Source organism: Gossypium arboreum, chromosome 13 (assembly GCF_025698485.1).
Source record: "Gossypium arboreum isolate Shixiya-1 chromosome 13, ASM2569848v2, whole genome shotgun sequence".
Taxonomy (NCBI): domain Eukaryota; kingdom Viridiplantae; phylum Streptophyta; class Magnoliopsida; order Malvales; family Malvaceae; genus Gossypium; species Gossypium arboreum.
The window spans coordinates 8,062,120-8,082,023 of NC_069082.1; positions in this window are offsets into that span (position 1 = coordinate 8,062,120).

Genomic DNA, 19,904 nt, shown 5'->3' on the forward strand with positions numbered 1-19,904 from the left:
CGTCCATTTTAAAGGTTATAATTTTTTTATATAATTTTAAACAAATAAAATAGCTGTAAAATAAGGAAAATTTACGGAAGCTTCTACGGTCAGTTTTCAATAAACTTTCATTTACGTATGTTTAATTTGTTAGGATAAGATAAAGCTGTAAAGGAATGCTATTATGTGAAAATGAAATATGGCTAGAATGGAATGAAATGAGTACAACAATAGTTAAGTTGAGTGGAATAGAATAGAGATGCAGTAATATTCTTATATTTGGTTCGAGGAAATAAGTGGTGTAATAGCATAAAAATAAATGCTCAAATGATAAAAATACTCATTTTAACAAAATTTCTTTTAAGTATTATCTAATACAAGTATTAATATTTAAACAAATTATTTAAAATTGATTATAATTAAAATAGAAAATTTCTTTAAAACCCAACTAATTATAAAATATTTTTAAAAAATCATAAAATATTTAAATATTAGTTTTACATATAAATTTCTACTATTATTTTAATATCAGAAAAAACCTTCATTACCTTTTTTTTAAAATCTTTCCACACTCTCTCTTATCCAGAACCTTCATCTTCTTTTTACAAAAAAAAAAAAGATAGGGTAAGAAAATTAGAAAAGGTTGAAAAATACATTATTTTTCAGTTTTAATAGGTCCACTGCTAGCCATTATATTCGCTGCCATCAGTTGGCGTCACGTTGAAAATTTTAGAAATTTCATCTCCTGATTTCCATCATGCTAGTTATTTCTCTTTCGTCTTTATCATCAACCTACTTTCTTCCTCTTTTAATGGTGTTTTCATGCTTGGAGATCAACAACCCAAAACTCAATTTTCTCATGTTTTTAAGTTTTTTTATCTTTCTTTTTTTTTTTTTTCTGATTTCTTTTTTGTTCATTCTATTTTTCTTAATTATTTAAACCTTCAAAGGTTGTTTTACCTGTTTGTGAGTTATTAATGGTGTTGAATTTTCTTTCTCCAAAGAACTCCTTGTATAAGGGTGTTTTGGTCAGAAAAAGGAAACGCCTATTACGGGAGGCATTGAATTATCCATTCGAAGGGGGAGGGCCTGAATGGCTATTCAACCCTCATTCCGTGGAATAGCATTCAATGAACCAAATAAAAGAATATTGACCAATTACAGCGAACCAAATATGCTGTTAGTGTTAAAAGAAAAGTACGAGATAATCCGATAAAAAATAAATGAAAATTATACAAGATAATACTAAAATATGAAATATAAAAATTACAAAGAAATATTTAAAATTATGAGTGAATATTAAAAATATGAGTGAGTGTAAAATATTGTTTCTTTCTTTATTTAATTTTAAATATTTGTAAATTTATTCATACAAATTACGAGGAGTGTCCAAAAGTCAGAGGAAGTACCAAATATTGGTTTTCTTAAAATTTTATTTATTTATTAATAATTTAATTTATCCTTAAAAATAAAAAAATTATATCATATAAAAAAATCAAATTTTGGCTCATCTCAACAAACTTTCTTATAACTAAACTATAAATTTGTAACAATTATGACCCTTATATGGTTATTTCTTTTAAACAAACTTTTCGATTAATCAAAATTAACACATGACAACTTTTGTTTGATAATAAAATTTTCAATTTAATATTAAATAATAATTTAAATTTAAGTTTTATTTAATATAATTTTTCATCTTCACCCTTCTCTACATACTCTTCCAAATTGATTATATATATATATACTCATTGTTTATATCTTTGGCAAGTTTGGTCATAGAATACAAACAAGGTAATCAAATTCCCAGAATGGAAAAGAAAACCATGACTTTATTTTTTCACATGCTCAGTTTCAACATCTTTGAATAGTTTGACACTTGGATAAGCATAAATTTAATACCCTCTCATCATAATAGATTTGATGATGGGTCGATACAAAATTTTAAGTTTGTTTTTAAAGTCTAGATTTGATTCGACTTGAAAAATAAATTTAAAATTTTGCTCAAACTCAACCTAAATTAAAATTGTTAAACCTAAATTTGACTCAACCTACTTGTATTAATTTTTTAGATTATTTTTATTATATAAAAATAAATTTAAAAATATAATATACCAAATATACTAAAAATATTAAAATAAATATTTTCAACAAATTAAAAATATATTAAAAAATCATTATACTTAAATAACGTGTGAAAAATAAAATAAAATAAAATAAAATAACACACAAATTTTACGTGAAAACCCTTTCGGGAAAAAACCATGGGCAGAGGAGAAGAAAATTCATTATGTCGAAAATTTGAATCCAATACAAAAAGAATAGACTATGTCTATTTATAGGCTTGTAAAGCCATATTCTAGTAGGATTGAAACACTTTATCCTAATCAATATAAAATAGATGGAGTTTAATAAGGTTTAAAAACCTTATTCTAAAATAAAATAAAAGAAGTCTAGTTTTATATGGATTTTACTTTTATTTTATTTTCCATCGTATTTTATTAAATAAGAATTCGGGTCACTTAATTCTAACAATCTCTACCTTGACACAAATTGTAACGCCCCAATTTTCGGGAATTCTGTGAATGTTGGCATAGGTTTAATTATGTTAGTGGGCCTCTAGAAAGCCCAAGCTTAATATAGAACCCGGCAATTTTAGTTAATTTTTGTTCCATAAGAAAAATGGGGTGAAATGATGAAATAGGACCTATGTGAAAATGTTTGAAAATGCTATAGGCTAAATTGAAGTGGCCAAATAAATAGGAGTGCAAAATAGGAGGATTTGCATGACAAACCTCCCATTTTACATGAAGTGGCCAACCATCATGTTGTTGTAGACAAAATGTACACTTGATATCCATAATTTATGGTACAAATTGATACAAATTGATAATAGGTTAGGTAAATGTTCCATGATAATGGGTTAGGTAAATGTTTCATGATAATAGGTTAGGTAAATGTTCCATGATAATGGGTTAGGTAAATGTTTCATGATAATGGGTTAGGTAAATGTTTCATGATAAGAATATCATGTCTTTTGTATTAAAGAATTAAATGGATGAAATATGAAGTTTTATTAAAAGAAAAAAAAGGGGTGAAAAGAACAAAGTTTTGTCCATCTTTGTTCATCATAGCTGAAAGTTAGAGAAGAGAAAGGAGAGGAGAAAGCTCTTGAGTATTCGGTCATTAGGAGGAGGAAAATTGAAGGTAAGTTCTTGGTACCTTGCTTCTATTTTGAGGTTCATGAGTTCTTCTTGATTCTACCTTAACTCTTGAAGTATATTTTGATTTTTAGTTGTGTTGTGAGCATTTAGTCATGAATTAAAATGAAGGAAATGGTTGTTGTTTCATGTTCTTTTGATGAAAAATGGAAGATATGTGAAGTTGAGCCAAACAAATGAGCATGCATGTGCCTTAGATGCTAAAGGAAAAATCAGCTAACATGTGCTTTAAAATGATGAAATGGAGATTATACTTAAGTAAAATCATAGATATGTGATGATTGATTGGTGATATACATGTTTAAATAACATGCATGCAAGATAGGTGTATGAAAGAGTGATTTGGTAATAAATCTGCTTGGGACAGCAGCAGTAACGTGACTTTAGAAAATCACCATAAATTGTGGGAGATGAATTAGAAGCTGAATAAATTATGTAATTAAAGCTTATTGAGTCTAGTTTCTAATGAAATAAACAAGAACATATTTTGAATTCTGTACAATGAGAAATTTGATTCGTAATGAAGGGTGGTCAGATTAGTCAAACAGTGAAACATGGGAAACTTTGAGAAAATTCTGGTATTGATTGGCTAAACCAAAATTCTGAAAATTTTATGGATAGAAGATATATGAGTCTATTTTCAGGAAAATTAACGGAACTTGATTTGGAGTTTCGTAGCTCCAGTTATAAATGATTTAGTGACTGTTGCTCAGGAAGACAGCTTGCAGTGAAATTATGATTATGTGGTAAACATTGACAAAAATTTGTTAATGAGTTGCTTATTGATTTCTTATAAGCTTACTATGATATGTAGGTGTGGTTGACTGAATATTGTAAGGGGTTAATACGTAGTTCGTATTTGAATAGTTAGATTAACGTGTTAGTAATCCAATTGTAGGCAGTTCGTGTGTGGATCTCGTCAACATATCGTCGCAAACAGGTGTGTAACTAACACCCTTTTTCTTAGTCTGGATCGGCAAAAGTCGAAAAGCCGAAATGTCGAAAATCGGTATTTTGTAGATTTGCGAGTGTGCGAATGCTCGTGAGGTAAATCGATTAATTTTTTGGCAAACTGCAAAATTTGGACTGCAAAGTGCATGATTTCTGTGCCCTCGATATTTTTGGGCTTAATGGGCCAAAATTAGAATGATGGGCCAACGGGCCCAATTCGGTAAGAACCCTCGGTACGTGATTCTGTAGTACGTTAAAGGTAGGAATATGCATGAAAAACCCTAAAATAGATAAATTACTGAAATACCTTTACAAGTGAAAAATTTACGCTTTACCCCTAGTAGATGAATTACCAAATACCCCTAGGTTAAATTGACCTAAATGCATGTTTGATTGTTGTTATTTACTGCATGCCATGTTATTATCGATGCATGGGACTGGGATATTGACGGAGGAAGTATCTGAAAGTGGCTTGTCCACGTCATTGGAAGCTTTGCTTCAATTTATCGTTAATCGAGCAAAGCAAGGCTACAAGCTGTGGAGTGTTAATGGGTGGGTTGAGCTATTCCCACATGGAGTGTATGGCTGGTACGGGTGAAGTGTAGTGGTTGGTGGGTTGAGTAGTCTCCCAAATGGGCTTGCATATGTTTCTTGATGTTGCATGTATTTTGAAATGGGCCTATGGGCCATCTTCATTATCTGAATAAGGGCTAAGGCCCGGTTTATTATGTCTGAAAAGGGCTCGGCCAGATACCACTATTACTGAATGGGCTTAGGTCCAATGGGCTTGAGTGACTTGGGCTTTGAATGGGTTTTCCTTACACCGAGTTTCCCCAAACTCACCCATTTTATTTTCATCCACGCAGAAATCCCCAACCATAGTGGGCTTGGAGTCGTGAGGGAATTCGGAGTGACCACCCGCTCGAAAGTTTGATTTTCTTCGGTGAACTGGACATCCTTTTAATTACGTTTGAGGTTTTGGGCTTTTAAATGTAATAAGGCCGCTTATTTATTTTTGATGGTTTTAATATGTATTACTAAGATAGGTAATACTTATTTTAACTCATTGAAATTGGATAGCTTTAGGTGCGTTTTCAAAAACAAGCAGCTTGATTTCAAAATAACACGACAACAAGCAAAGCTTCCGTAATGAAAGTATTTTCCAAAATTAATCACTTTTCCTAAAATGACTTAATCGAATCGGTTTCCTAGAAATATCCATGACGTTAAGGTGTGGCAATGGCGGTATGCATGTCTAGGATTGGATCCGAAGGAGCTTGGTACTTAAGCGATCGATGGACTCACCACCTCTTTTCCGGTTTCCTACGGTGCATGACTTCCATTCACTTTAACCTTTAATGAATTAATCTTTTGAACATCAAGTACGATTTTCGGACTTAGAATGGAAAATTTTTTTAACGTTTTGATGTGGCATGCCGATCAAGCCATAACTTCGGGCGGGTTTGGGGTGCTACATTTAGTGGTATCGAGCCTAGGTTACAACAACTCGGTGTGGAATGGGTTTACAAAACAAAGATTTTTGAAAGCGAAAATTTTATAAAGAATGCGAAAAACTTGATTTTCAAAATTTAGATCTTTAGAAGGTGGCATTCAATCTCGGCTCAAGCACGTAAGTATTACTCGAACTCTTCGAATATTTTTCGACTTATCTGCATCTTTGAAATCCCGCTAGGATACTCTAGATAGGATGATACTGAAACCATAGGAAAATCGATAAGAGACTAAAAGCGTAGCTAGACTTGATTCTGCGAAAACAAACTCGAACTCTTTATCGATTCATAAAACATCCGTAATAAACACTTTGGAATATTAATTGATGCATAAAATTCGTAATCAAGATAAATCGATATGAGTACGAGAGCTACTCGGAGAAGAGGCCGTGGTCGAGGCCGAGGTAGTACTCAAGTCGGATCTTCGTCTTGAACACATACCCTTTGGAGTAGCACGACCACCACCGACGGATGAGAATGGGCCGTATGATAGGGTCACGAGGATGATGCCTTGTCACGAGCAATGCTTCATGTTCGAAAAGGGTTGCCGGAGCAAGTTCGGGCAACGAAATTCAGGGATCAATTTCTGAATGACTTCGGGACTAACGGAATGAAGATCTTTAAGGGCGTGTCTGGTATAGCCCCGAATGTGGCGGAATATTGGTTGGAGGCCGCAGAACGGATTATTGACGACTTGGACTGCTCTGAGGAGATTGTGAGTGGAGTATCTGTACTAAGTCATTTGAGTCACTCGGTTAGGGTAGACAAACTGTATAGGAATGTACCCTTAGAAACTCAAGGCAAGGTTTTTCCTGGAGATCTGATGGAGTTACCGTTCGGAGAGTTTGACCTCATTCTGGGAATGGATTGGCTTGTTAAGTAAAAGGCGACTCTGGATTGTGCTTCTAAACGAATGGTGTTAAGAACTACAAAGAATGAGGAGGTCATGGTGATAGGTGAGAGAAGGGATTATTTGTCCAATGTGGTGTCGGCATTAAGAGTCGAAAAGTGGATTCGGAAAGGTTGTGAGGCCTAATTGGCATTTGTAAGTCAGTCGGAAGAGGAGGCACTGACAGTGGATAAGGTTAGGACCGTAAAGGAGTTCCAAGATGTTTTTCCGGAGGAGCTTCCAAGATTGCCTCTGAATCGAGAAGTTGAGTTTGGAATAGACTTGTTGCCTGGAATGGCGCCTGTGTCCATCGCACCGTATAGGATGGCACCGAAGGAGTTAGTGGAGTTAAAGGCTCAAATCCAAGAGTTGTTGGATAGGGGCTTTATTAGGCCAAGCGTATCTTCATGGGGAGCACCGGTGCTATTCGTGAAGAAGAAGGATGGTACAATGCGGATGTGCATTGATTATCGCCAGTTGAACAAACTGACAATTAAGAATAAGTATCCACTACCAAGGATTGACGATCTGTTTGACCAGCTTAGAGGGGCTTCTATATTTTCCAAGATCGACCTTCGATCTGGATATCATTAGTTAAGAGTCAAGGAGGTAGATATCCATAAGACAGCATTCAGGACTAGGTATGGTCATTACGAGTTTTTGGTTATGCCATTTGGACTAACGAACACTCCTGCAGCTTTTATAGATCTGATGAATCATGTGTTCCAACCATGTTTGGATCAGTTCGTAGTCGTCTTTATTGACGATATCCTGGTATATTCTGAAACTGAAGCGAAACATGATGAGCATCTCCATATAGTGTCATGAGTGTTAAGGAGAAGGAACTCTTCGCAAGTTCAGCAAGTGTGAATTTTGGTTGAGGAGGTAACCTTCTTAGGACATGTGGTCTCTGCCAAGGGATTAAGGTGGACCTTGAAAGATTGAAGCAATTTTGGAGTGGAAGCCACCTAGGACGGTGTCGAAAATACGGAGTTTTCTAGGAGTGGCAGGATACTACAGAAGGTTTGTAGAAGGTTTTTCTGTGATGGCAGCACCTCTAACAAAACTCATAAGGAAAGGAGTACCATTTGTATGGACTAAGAAGCAGTAAGAAGCTTTTGAGAAGTTGAAGAAAGTTTCGATCAAGCACTGTGTTAATTCAACCGAGTGCAGGAAGGATTTTCTCGTATGCAATGACGCATCACACGTGGGTTTAGGCTACGTGTTAATGCAAGAGGTAAGGTGGTTGCATATGCATCACGATAGCTTAAGCCTCATGAGGGAAACTATTTGACTCATGATTTAGAGTTGGCGCAGTGATATTTGCACTTAAGATTTGGAGACGTTACTTGTACGGAGAAAGGTGTATTATATACGACCATAAGAGTCTTAAGTATTTGTTGACTCAGAAGGAGCTGAACCTTAGGCAAAGGAGCTGGATTGAGTTGCTTAAGGATTATGACTATTCGATCGAGTATCAACCAAGCAAGGCTAATGTGGTAGCCGATGCTCTAAGTCGTAGAGTCAGATTCGATCCGAGAGCCATGTTTGCTCGTGCGAGTCAGTATGATGATTGAAGTCTGTTGGTGAGTTGCAAGTGAGACCAACTGGGTGGATCGATTAAGGAAAAACAGTTTAACGATGAGTCTTTGGTCGCTCGTTTTCAACAAGTTAAGGAAGGAAACTTCGAGTTTGGGAGCGAAGAGACGATGCAACAACAATACCCTCATCTGTTTGGATTAGGTAAATTTCGAGGACGAAATTTCTTTAAGGAGGTAGAGTTGTAACGCCCCAATTTTGGGAATTCGTGAATGTTGGCATAGGTTTAATTATGTTAGTGGGCCTCTAGAAAGCCCAAGCTTAAGATAGAACCCGGCAATTTTAGTTAATTTTTGTTCCATAAGAAAAATGGGGTGAAATGATGAAATACGACCTATGTGAAAATGTTTGAAAATGCTATAGGCTAAATTGAAGTGGCCAAATAAATAGGAGTGCAAAATAGGAGGATTTGCATGACAAACCTCCCATTTTACATGAAGTGGCCAACCATCATGTTGTTGTAGACAAAATGTACACTTGATATCCATAATTTATGGTACAAATTGATACAAATTGATAATAGGTTAGGTAAATGTTCCATGATAATGGGTTAGGTAAATGTTTCATGATAATGGGTTAGGCATGATAAGAATATCATGTCTTTTGTATTAAAGAATTAAATGGATGAAATATGAAATTTTATTAAAAGAAAAAAAAGGGGTGAAAAGAACAAAGTTTTGTCCATCTTTGTTCATCATAGCTGAAAGTTAGAGAAGAGAAAGGAGAGGAGAAAGCTCTTGAGTATTCGGTCATTAGGAGGAGGAAAATTGAAGGTAAGTTCTTGGTACCTTGCTTCTATTTTGAGGTTCATGAGTTCTTCTTGATTCTACCTTAACTCTTGAAGTATATTTTGATTTTTAGTTGTGTTGTGAGCATTTAGTCATGAATTAAAATAAAGGAAATGGTTGTTGTTTCATGTTCTTTTGATGAAAAATGGAAGATATGTGAAGTTGAGCCAAACAAATGAGCATGCATGTGCCTTAGATGCTAAAGGGAAAAATCAGCTAACATGTGCTTTAAAATGATGAAATGGAGATTATGCTTAAGTAAAAACCATAGATATGTGATGATTGATTGGTGATATACATGTTTAAATAACATGCATGCAAGATAGGTGTATGAAAGAGTGATTTGGTAATAAATCTGCTTGGGACAGCAGCAGTAACGTGACTTTGGAAAATCACCATAAATTGTGGGAGATGAATTAGAAGCTAAATAAATTATGTAATTAAAGCTTATTGAGTCTAGTTTCTAATGAAATAAACAATAACATATTTTGAATTCTGTACAATGAGAAATTTGATTCGTAATGAAGGGTGGTCAGATTAGTCAAACAGTGAAACATGGGAAACTTTGAGAAAATTATGGTATTGATTGGCTAAACCAAAAATTCTAAAAATTTTATGGATAGAAGATATATGAGTCTATTTTCAGGGAAAATTAACGGAACTTGATTTGGAGTTTCGTAGCTCCAGTTATAAATGATTTAGTGACTGTTGCTCAGGAAGACAGCTTGCAGTGAAATTATAATTATGTGGTAAACATTGACAAAAATTTGTTAATGAGTTGCTTATTGATTTCTTATAAGCTTACTATGATATGTAGGTGTGGTTGACTGAATATTGTAAGGGGTTAATCGTAGTTCGTATTTGAATAGTTAGATTAACGTGTTAGTAATCCAATTGTAGGCGTTCGTGTGTGGATCTCGTCAAGATATCATCGCAAGCAGTGTGTAACTAACACCTTTTTCTTAGTCTGGATCGGCAAAAGTCGAAAAGCCGAAATGTCGAAAATCGGTATTTTGTAGATTTGCGAGTGTGCGAATGCTCGTGAGGTAAATCGATTAATGTTTTTGGTAAACTGCAAAATTTGGACTGCAAAGTGCATGATTTCTGTGCCCTCGATATTTTTGGGCTTAATAGGCCAAAATTAGAATGATGGGCCAACGAGCCCAATTCGGTAAGAACCCTCGGTACGTGATTCTGTAGTACGTGAAAGGTAGGAATATGCATGAAAAACCCTAAAATAGATAAATTACTGAAATACCTTTACAAGTGAAAAATTTACAATTTTACCCCTAGTAAATGAATTACCGAAATACCCCTAGGGTTAAATTGACCTAAATGCATGTTTGACTGTTGTTAGTTACTGCATGCCATGTTATTATCTGATGCATGGACTGGAATATTGACGAGGAAGTACTGAAAGTGGCTTGTCCACGTCTTGGAGGCTTTGCCTCAATTCTTTTAAGCGAGCGACAAAGGCGCAAGCTGTGGAGTGTTAAATTTGGGTGGGTTGAGCTATTCCCACATGGAGTGTATGGCTGGTGCGGTGGAGTGTAGTGGTTGGTGGGTTGAGTAGTCTCCCAAATGGGCTTGCATATGTTCTTGATGTTGCATGTATTTTGAAATGGGCCTATGGGCCATCATCATTATCTGAATAAGGGCTAAGACCCGCTTTATTGTAATCTGAAAAGGGCTCGGCCAGACCACTATACTGAATGGGCTTAGGCCCAATGGGCTTGAGTGACTTAGGCTTTGAATGGGTTTTCCTTACACACTGAGTTTCCCCAAACTCACCCTTTTATTTTCATCCACGCAGAAATCCCCAACCATAGTGGGCTTAGAACGTGAGGGAATCGGAGTGACCACCCGTTCGAAAGTTTGATTTTCTTCGGTGAACTGGACATCCTTTTAATTACGTTTGAGGTTTTGGGATTTTAAATGTAATAAGGCCGCTTATTTATTTTTGATGGTTTTAATATGTATTACTAAGATAGGTAATACTTATTTTAACTGTTGAAATTGGATAGCTTTAGTAGCGTTTTCAAAAACAACAGTTGATTTCAAAATAACACGACAACAAGCAAAGCTTAGTAATGAAAGTATTTTCCAAAATTAATCACTTTTCCTAAAATGACTTAATCGAATCGGTTTCCTAGAAATATCCATGACGTTAAGGTGTGGCAATGGCGGTATGCATGTCTAGGATTGGATCCGAAGGGAGCTTGGTACTTAGCGATCGATGGACTCACCACCTCTTTTCCGGTTTCCTACGGTGCATGACTTCCATTCACTTTAACCTATAATGAAATTATCTTTTAAAACACTAAGTAATTTTTCTGGTTCGACAATATAAAATGTTTTGAATGCTTCGATGTGGCATGTCGGATCCGGTCATAACGTCTGGGCCGGGTTTGGGGTGCTACACAAATTCTCAATGAACAAGTTCTTCATCGCGAACTTTTAATGAACAAGTTCTCCACCTATTCCATAAAACCCCTTAAGGGTTTAACTTCAACAATGAACACCAACCAAGTCTAAGCAATGCTCAAACTTGGTTATAGGAAGTGACTTAGTCATCATATCTGCAGGATTTTCATGAGTACTAATTTTGCTCACAACAATATCACCACGAGGAATAATATCATGAACAAAATGATACCGAACATCAATATGTTTTGTTCTCTCATGATACATTTGATCTTTTGTAAGGAAGATGGCACTTTGACTGTCACAAAATACTGTACTGATTTGAAGGTCTTAATTGAGTTCACTAAATAGTCCCTTCAACCAAATAGCTTCTTTACAAGCCTCAGTAATTGCCATGTACTCACTTTCTTGGTAGACAAAGCGTAGTTTGCAAAGTGGCTTTCCAACTAATTGCACAACCTCCGATTGTAAAGACGTAACCTGTGAGAGATCTTCTTCTATCAAGGTCTCTAGCAAAATTAGCATCAACATACTCTATGACTCTATCTTTAGTTCTTCCAAACTGTAAGCAAACATCAATAGTGCCTCGTAAGTATCTTAAAATCCACAGAACTGCTTTCCAATGTTCTTTACCGGGATTTGCCATGTATCTGCTAACTGCACTAACTGCATATGATAAATCTGGACGTGAACAAACCATAGTATACATGAGAGATCCCACTACACTAGAGTATGGAACATGTGACATGTACTCAATCTCATCATCTGATTGTGGAGACAAAGTCGATGAAAGTCTGAAATGGGTCGCTAAAAGAGTACTAACGAGCTTAGCTCTGCATATTGAACACGCAAAGAACTTTCTCAATGTACCCTTCGACTTAGGTACAATTTACTTGCTTTACTATCTCGAGAATCTCCATACCAAGTATCTTCTTTCTTTGGTCCTAAATCTTTCATCTTAAATTCTTCACTTAGTTGGGCTTTGACCTTTCTTATCTCTCATTTATCTTTTCTTCGCTATCAACATGTCATCAACATAAAGAAGTAGATACACAAAAGAACCATCATTTTTTTTTAAAGTAAACACAACTGTCTAAACTACTTCTTTTGAAATCATGAGAAGTCATAAAGGAATCAAACCTCTTGTACCCTTGTCTTGGTGACTGTTTCAAACCATAAAGGGACTTTCTCGACAAGCAAACATAGTCCTCTTTTTCGAGACTATAAAACCCTCGGTTGTTGCATATAAATATCCTCCTCAAGTTCTCCATACGTAAATCAGGTTTTACATCTAACTGCTCAAGCTCCAAATCATGCATGGCCACAATACCAAGCAAAGCTCGAATCGAACTATGCTTAACAACTGGAGAGAACACATCTGTGAAGTCCACTCCTGAAATTTGATTGTAACCCTTTGCAACAGGCCTTGCTTTATATCTGGGTTCTTCAACTCCTGGAGTCCCTTCTTTCTTTTTAAACACCTATTTACAACGAATAGCCTTTTTACCTTTAGGAAGTTTCACAAGGTCCCATGTTCTGTTTTTGTGGAGTGATTCCATCTCTTCTTGCATAGCAAACATCTACTTTTCCGAGTCTTCACAGCTAACCGCCTCAGAATAATTAAATGGCTCTTGATTCGCATCTATATCTTCAGCCACATTTAAAGCATAAGTAACTAGATCAGCCTCGGCATACTTCTTTGGAGGTTTAATTTCTCTTCTAGTTTTGTTTTTGGCGATAGAGTATTATGGTGAAGAAGCAACTCTATTCTCAATTTTTGTTCTGGCCTGAGAAGTTGACTATGTATTAATCTGATGCTCTACCTGCTTTTGATTTCCTTTATTGGAAGAGTCTTTAAGAGATAAGTTAGGTAGCATAGCAGTTTCATCAAAAACAACATCTCTGCTAATCACAACTTTTCTATTTTCAGGACACCATAACTTATACCCTTTTACACTAGCTTTATAACCAAGAAAAATGCATTTAATGGATCTCGGTTCTAATTTTCCATTATCAACATGAGCATACGCAAGACACCCAAAAATCTTTAAATCAAAATAATTAGCAGGATTACCAGATTATACCTCTTGTGGAGTCTTTTTCTCAATGGCAATGGATGGAGATCGGTTGATCAAAAAACATGCAGTAGAGGCTGCTTCTGCCCAAAATAACTTCGGTAAGTTGGCATTTGACAACATACATCGAACCTTCTCTATGATCGTTCTGTTCATTCATTCTACAACACCATTTTACTGTGGTGTATGACGAACTGTCAAGTGTCTCATGATCCCTTCTGACTTGCACAATCTATTAAACTCATCAAAATAGAACTCTAAGCCATTGTCTGTGCGGAGGTATTTTATCTATTTTCCTATCTGTTTTTCAATCATAATTTTCCAAGACTTAAATGCGGAAAACACATCGCTTTTATGCTTCAGGAAGAACGCCCAAACTTTTTTGGAAAAATCATCAATAAAGGTTAGCATATAATTAGCTCCACCTCTCGAAGACACTCTGGATGGCCCCCATAGATCAGAATGAATATACTTCAACGTTCCCTTCGTGTTATGGATTCCTCTAATGAATCGAACTCTCTTTTGCTTCCCAAAAACACAATGCTCACAAAAATTCAGTTTGCAAATTCCTTGCCCATCAAAAAGTCCTCTTTTGCTCAATTCTGTCATGTCATTCTCACTCATGTGCCCTAGGCGCATATGCCAAAGTTTAGTAATATCATCATCTGACAAGGAAGAGGAAGCGACTGCTGCATCACCAGTAACAGTAGAACCCTGCAAAACATATAACAAGGGACCCTTTGGAAATCTTTAAAACCCCACTTTCAGCTGTGTATCTGTACCTTTTTGAATCAAGAGTACTCAACGAAATTAAATTTCTTTTCAATTCTGGAACATGCCGTACATCACTAAGTGTTCTGACAACTCTATCAAACATTTTAACTTTAATTGTTCCAACACCTGCGATTTTACACGAAGCATTATTTCCTATCAAAATAACACCTTCAGACACTGTTTCGTAAGTTGTAAATCAATCCCGATTAGGACTCATGTGGAAGGTGCAGCCTGAATCAAGTATCCACTCATCGCTTACTTTAGAATCATTGATAGAAATGACTAGAAGTTCACCATTGCTGTAATCTTCTACAACATCAGCTTCACCAGAATTTTCTGGTTGTTTTCCCTTTTGATTCGCAGCCTTCCTTTTAATCTTATTTTATAGCTTATAGCACTCAGATTTAATGTGCCCTTTCTTCTTGCAGAAGTTACAAGTTTTACATCTGTTTGAAGACTTCGATCTACCCTTAGATTTACCACGAGGATTCCATTCCTGTGTCCTACCACGATCATCATCAGCATTCTTATTTTGTCTCCCACGAACAATGAGACCCTCTTCTTGAGAGTCAAGTTTAACCACAAGATGCTTCATCTTATCATACGATGTTAAAGAATCATAAACCTCATCAACTGTGAGAGACTCGCAGCTATATAAAATCGTGTCTCTAAAGGTGGAATAAAACGGGGGCAACGAACAAAGTAGAATCAACCCTAGATCTTCCTTATCATACTGAACCTCCATGGCCTCTAAGTTTGAAAGAATTTCTTTAAGAACTGTTAAGTGTTCATGTACAGACGCACCTTCCTCCAAACGATGAGCATAAAGACACTGCTTCATATGCAACTTGCTTGTTAGAGTTTTCGACATACATATTTGTTCTAGCCTCTTCCATAATGCAACGGCAGCCTTCTCTTTCACCACATCCTGCAAAATTTCGTTGGACAAATGCAGATGTAATTGTGTTAACGCCTTTCGATCCTTACGCTTCTTCTCTTCATCTGTTAATATCGAAGGCATCTTATCTATCCCTAGCAGGGCATCCTCCAAATCCATCTGCGCAAGAACTGCTTGCATCTTAATCTGCCACAATGCAAATCTGGTGTTGCGATCCAACAGCGGAATTTCATACTTTAAAGACGCCATTACTATGATTGAGATGAACAACCCGAAAGCTCTGATACGAATTTGTGAAAAATAAAATAAAATAAAATAACATACAAATTTTACGTGGAAATTCTTTCGGGAAAAAACCACGGGCAAAGGAGAAGAAAATTCACTATGTCGAAAATTTGAATCCAATACAAGAGGAATAGACTATATCTATTTATAGGCTTGTAAAGCCATATTCTAGTAGGATTGGAACATCTTATCCTAATCAATATAAAATAGATGGAGTTTAATAATGTTTAAAATCTTATTCTAAAATAAAATAAAAGAAGTCTAATTCTATATGGATTTTACTTTTATTTTATTTTCCATCGTATTTTATTAAATAAGAATTGGTCACTTAATTCTAACATAACATTAAGATAATTGTAACTTAGCAAGCATGACTCTAAAATAGTAGTAAAATTAACAATTAAATAAGAGTTATACAACATCTAAATAATAATAATAAAATAATAGCGATGTAATTGCAAAATGGTAACAAAACAACTAATTTGAGCCGGGCCTAGGTAAAAAAATTCTACCTGAGTCCCAACTGTTTAGGAAACATGCCTTATTTTTATCCAAGCTTATTTTTTGAGTTTATATTTTTGTTTAAATCTTTCCATTTTTCAAGTAAACCTTCAGATTTAGACGAATAATCCGACCCATAATCAGTTCATGTAGGTAAGTTGTCATGAATTTTACATGTATGAGATTGTTGGTTTGTAGTTAAACTAAAACCATAGACATCAAGATATTGCTTGCTACTGAATTTAATTTTGGTTAAGAATAGGTTAAACCTAGAAAGAAAATTGTGAATATTTTAACTATTTATTCATTAAAAAAATATTATTTTGAGTTCAAAAATCTAAAAATTGCACAACCATGGAAGGAGTTGGCTTCAGAAACAACTCCTTCATGTCTTGTGATCAGAAAAAATTGCCGATTCTGATTATCCATAACGGTTTTCTTTTGTCTTCTCAATTTGGCCGATGAAATAAACAAATGAGTATATATAAATAAATTAATTGAGAGGCTAATGACTCATGAGTTACAACATTGGAGGATTAGAGAAAGAGAGGGGTGAAGATGAAAAGAAGGGTTTTTTTACCCTAATAATATAAAAAATAAAATAAAATACTAAAATAGGTTGTTTAAAAGATTAAGTATTAAAATGGTACATTTCATTTGGTGGAAGGTGGTGCATAGGCGGCACCACCCTAAATTTCTGACCCAAAACAGTAAAAAAAAATTAAAATATTTAGGGAGCTATTATGCAATTTTTTCATTTTGAATGGCTGCTGAAAAGGAAGGAAAGGGTACAGTATAGCAGTGTGGCAGCACCAAACATTAAATTTGGATAATTACTTTGTAAGCCCTCCTTATTTATTATTTTCTTTTATTTCCTTTCAACTCATTATATTGTGTTTAAATAAACTATTAACTATTTTTGTAGTTAATTAAGCTATTTACTTATGATTTTATTCATAAAAGCCCTATATTTTAATATTAAAGTAAATATATTTTACTCAAAGTAAAGCTATTTAAAAAATATATAAACTAATTCACATTTTATGTCGATGTAAATTTGATAAGAATAATTTATTAAATAATAAAATAAAATTTTAAATTTCTTGAGAGTGCTTGTATACATGATATTCTTAACTACTTTTTGAATTTTTGATTACTTTTTTAGATTTTATGTTGATGTTAAAGTGTATAATTTTTATTGCATCAACAAAAATAAGATAAGAGCTTGAAATTCAAAATATATATTTACTTTAATATTAAACTATAGGGCTTTTATGAGTAAAACCATAAGTAAATGGCTTATTTAACTACAAAAATATGCTAATGGTTTGTTTAAATACAATATAGTGAGTTGAAAGGGAATAAAATAAAGATAATAAATAAAAAGAGCTTACAAGGCAATTATCCAAATTTAAAGTTTGGTGTTGCCACATTGCTAGGCGACACCCTTTTTCTTCCTTTTCAGCAACCATTCAAAGATAAAAAAAATTCATAAAAGGTCTCTAAATCTTTTAAATCATTATTATTATTTTTTACTATTTTGGGTAAGAAATTCAGGGTGGTGCCGCCTATACACCACCTTCTATCAAGTGAAATGTACCATTTTGATACTTAATCTTTGAAACAGTCTATTTTGATATTTTATTTTATTTTATATTATTAGGTAAAAACCTTGAAAAAAATGAAGATATTGGGGGTTGAAAGGAAAAATAATATTAAATAAGTTTAATTTAATTTTTATTTAATATTAAATTTAAAATTTTATTATTATCAAAATTATACATGTTAGTTCTTAATTTGTTGAAATTTTAATTCAAATAACGGTATAAATTTATAATGGTTACAAAATTATAATTTAATTATTTTATTTGACAAACAAAATCAAAACCATGAAATATTTTTTAATTTAACTGCTTCTTCAATAAGAGTATGTATATATATATTTTGATGAATTATAATAATAAAAAATTCGAATTATCAATGCAATTACTATAATTTAAACTTAAATTTCACTTGAAATTGATAAACAACATTAATCATTATAAAAAATTATTGAAAATGATCTGATATTGCTAACCACCCATATTTATTAACGTTTAACATGTTATTTTTTCAGGTATTTTTAATAAAATTTTAAAAATTTATAGTCAATGCGAAACGGATCACTTGGCTCGCAAAACAAAGTCTTGATGTGATGGCCTGCCCACTCACCTATTTTGCCCATCCATCATCCACTCATCCCACATAAGATTTCGCAATTTTCAAGGAGGATGTGTTTTTTATACAATTAGTTAAACTCATTTTTTATTTAATTCATATTATCCGTTGCTTTAATTTAATTAAACAAATTATTAAAATAAAAAGTAAAAAGTAAAAAAAACAGGTTCAATTAATTAATTTATAGTTCAGTTGATACTAATTTTTCTTTAATTAGATCGATACTTTGATTATTGTTTGGTTTTTAATTTAATTGATCAATTCATTACTAACAACATTAATTTTTAAAAATCAAAACTAAAGTTTAATAAAGCAAAAGAAAATCTTATAATTCCATTGAGAGGATTTAGATAATAATATCATATTGGAGCATGATACTATAGAAACATTTTCAAAATATATAATATTTCAATAATTATAAATGAAAAATTATAGGTAATCAAAAGTTATATCACCTAATTATTAACTAAAATTGTCATTATTAATAGTGATGAATTTTGTCTCTTGTTATCAAAACTTAGATTATTTAATTATTAACAAAGAGCCATAATTATTTAAGTAGATATTTATTGAATAATTGTGTCTATTGCTAAAAATGTTACTATCAAATTGAGTTGTTATATCTTTATGAAGAGACATGAGAACTCTTATAGGAGTCACATTTCATTTCATTTGTTTGACACGCCAAAAACACATAAAAGGTTTCTTTCTATTATCCTCCATCTTATAATATTCCTAAATTGTTCTATAAAAGATTAATGCAAAAGTTTGTTATAGAAATTGATATTTTTCCTGTGCTTCACTCAATGCTCAGTAGATTGTTTCCGTCAGTGCAAAACGTAGACAGTCATTAGGCTTCATTGTATCCTAAAGGTTCTTTTGCTAATAACTCTTTTACACACCAAAATATAGGTGGGGCGAATAGAACATTAAAGAAAGTGACATTAGTACATGCCTTAATGCCTTCGTTAATTTCTCAAAGTTTATTTTTATCCCTATGCACCAACAATTTTAAGGTTCTATGTTCACAAATCATGAGAAATTAACAAAGGCACATATATTTACCACACATTCACATGACCCTATAAGCATGGTACTACAAGGTTGGCTATAAGTAATGTGACAACATTGAGGTTAATGATCTAAATATTGATTTAGAAAAAATCTTTACATTAATAAGAGGTACGCCAAAGTTTGATTTCCTATTACTACATGAATTGGATTTTATGGTCATGTTTTATTAAGATTAATTATATTATAAAAATAATAAAAGTGTCTCTTGGATTAATTTTTTTATAAATTCAAATACTAGTTTATTATATAATTGATATTTTACATGCATAGTTATGATTGGTACACAATTATATAATATATGTGATATGTCGTAATTTGATATGTCAAATTAGGCTCCCTAGTACGTTTAAAGACTTGTTTTCAAGCAATATATATGTTTTAGTCTTGTTTTTACTTAGTTTTCATTCTTTGCCTTAATAAGTGAAATAATACATTTTCTGCCATTTTTGAGACCCGAAATGGCCAAATGCGCCCTAGGGAACCTAACAGTTGATTGAGTGTTGTAGCGAGTCAATGGAGGCCTGAATGTGAGTGAAAACATCACCTAGAATAAGGGTATTGCGACACCAGCCATGAGTATCGTGATACCCAACCTCCCAAGGACCCCCCATTTCAAGACTGATGAGGGTATTGGGATATCACTGTAGGGACAAAAGATGATTGCAGGGGTAGTCCTTGTCTAACTTTAACTTTAATAAAAAATGTGGGTTAAGGGCAT